Genomic DNA, 2,591 nt, shown 5'->3' with positions numbered 1-2,591 from the left:
CCAGCAGCCCAGTAGGGGACTGGGAAGCGAGTCTTTGGGACAGCCTAAGGATTGGGGAAGCAGCTTTATCTGAGATTAGTCGTCATTTAGAATACAGTTTGTTAGATTCCGTTTGCATTTGAGCTCCCCTAGTGTCCTGCCTTCAGAAAGGCTGAAGTGTGGGCTCCAGCGGTGCAGTGGTTCCTAAATGCAGTGGTTCTACCTCTTTCCCTGACTCGGTTTGTTCTGGAAGCTCTTCTTTCCACTACGGTTAATAGTATGGGTACTTAAAGAATCTCACTGTATTCTAACACTAAGTGATCAAAATGCCAGAGTTTTGGCACGATGTCGGACATTGTGTACAGTGTGACCATTGTCATGTGTCTGATATTGCAGTCTAATGTGCCAATCAGGAAAAACATTTAGCCGATGGGCATCTTCTTACATTTATGTCTTCAAAGCTGAATGCTTCTTTTTCAAGTATTTCTTCCTTGATCGTTGAACATTTGCTGGATCTGATGCCCAAGTGTGAAATACTCTTGACTAACAGGCCACCGGAGGCTGCTAGAGTTAGTCTTTAGCTAAAACAGACGTGACGAGTAATTTAAAAATTGGTTGAGATCTAAAAGCACTCTTCATCTTTGTTTTAACTTTTTTGACACCTTGGTTCACTTTATAGTTAACAAAGAAGCCGTTTTTCCTTTTTATGACATGCCCCTCTCATTTTTTCTTGTAGCCACAGACTTCAGTCACTGGTCCTTTCATTCAGCAAACTCTTGACTGCCTGGCGGGAGTCAAGCCTAGTGTTTGGTACTAGGGATTCATAGTAGAACAAGAGCCAGCACACAGATTACTAGCAGGTTGCTCCAGTAAACTGCAGCAAGACAACAGGCCACATACTTTAATAGGGATGTATATCCAGTGCCATGGAAGGCCACGTGGGAGAGCCGCTGTGAGATTTACACATGGGCCTGCTGAATCAGTGGTATTTGAATTGGATCCTCATGGACTGATAAAGGCTCGCTGAAAGGGTGAAAGGGTGGTTTAGGACTAGAGTGTGACAAAGGTATGAAAGAACTCAGCATTTCCTAGGGGAAGAAAACAGCTCACATTCAAGGCATTTCTCCGAGTATTATGTGCCAGGGGCATCAGAATCACAGTCCAAAAACAGTTTGTTAATAAGACCGTATCTTACTCTTCCAAGGAAGCCAATGAAGCATTTTTGAGAAAAATTACTCTGTGTCAATCTAGAGGACAGAATAGGCAGGGAGGTTTTCAGGATATTGTGATGACAGATGATTTGGCCTTGAGCTAGGGCAGTGCAGTGGGACTGGAGAAGCCTGGCTACATTTGAGAGTCACTTAGGAGGTAAAATCAGTTTACTTGGTAACTGATTAGATGTTAAGGGGAAGTTAGAGTGCAACTCTTGAGCGTTCTGGCTTCAGTGATCAAATACATGTGTTCGGAAAAGTAGACAGAAGTAGAAGCACGTCGGGGTTGTGGGTGAAGTCATGTTAAGTTTGAGGTACACTAGGAGGGCATGTTAGGGAAAGGATCAGAGATTGAGTTTCAGGGGTTATTAGGTTCTAGGAAATAGACTAAAAGGAGAGCATTCAGTTGGGGAATTTAATGATCTTTATTAATTTAAGTTACTTGTCAGATTGCAGTTTTGTGGATAAATATCTTCTTTGTCTTCTGGTGACCCATGTTAAACCTGCATAGACAGGGAAGGGGAATGGTAGCCTTCCCCAATTATAGGAAAATCACGTAAGAGAGAATGTGTCTTGTTTTTCAAACTTAAAATAAGACCTTGTTATAGCCAATAGAGTGCCAATGAAATATAACATTATTCACACACAGACTTGGACCCTTGACATTCTCAAAAGGTTTATCCGTGACCTTGGTGAGTTTCCGAAATCATGAATGTCATCATGGCATATAATTTTCACTGTAAAGTGCAGTAAAGTGTAACTGAAAAATGTAAGGAATCCTTTCAGACTCTTAATCGTTCTATAAATATGGGGCCAAGGTAATTTCTAAAGATATTTTAATATATTTTGCCATTCAAATAAACTCTTTACTTTATTATCTTATATCTTTACCTTATTAACTATATTTCCCATAATTTTTTCTGTAAGGAAACAAAATGACAGTATAAGAATTTTCACACAGATGTCAATGAGAGGAAGACCTAAGCCACGCTGTATTGGGACACAAATGCCAGGTGTTGAAATGAGTGTCTGGCAAGTACTTTGTGGGCTCCTAGCAGCCCATTCAAATCTGTGTCTCAGCGAATTACCACATGACAGAGGCCTTTCAGGTCACTCACTGGAGACTGTTACCATTGGTGAATATTCAGTTTGCAAATGCCAATGGGTGCAGCTCAAATGAAGTGCCCCAGAAGTGCAACCATTTCTTGTGCTACTCTTTTAAGTTTCTCTTTCTCTTTCCTCATAGTAAGTCTCCCCTACCTCCATTAACACCTTCTATGCTATTTCTCACACTGTCTCCACCAATAGGCTGTTCACTCCTCAAGGGAATGTGCCATTATGCCCTGTTGCCCAGCCTAGTTCCTGGCACCTAGGAGCTGCTCCATAAATATTTGAATGACT

The sequence above is a fragment of the Otolemur garnettii genome, unplaced genomic scaffold, assembly GCF_000181295.1.
Source record: "Otolemur garnettii isolate 467f Iridium unplaced genomic scaffold, OtoGar3 scaffold00016, whole genome shotgun sequence".
NCBI lineage: Eukaryota > Metazoa > Chordata > Mammalia > Primates > Galagidae > Otolemur > Otolemur garnettii.
This window is presented reverse-complemented; position numbering follows the sequence as displayed.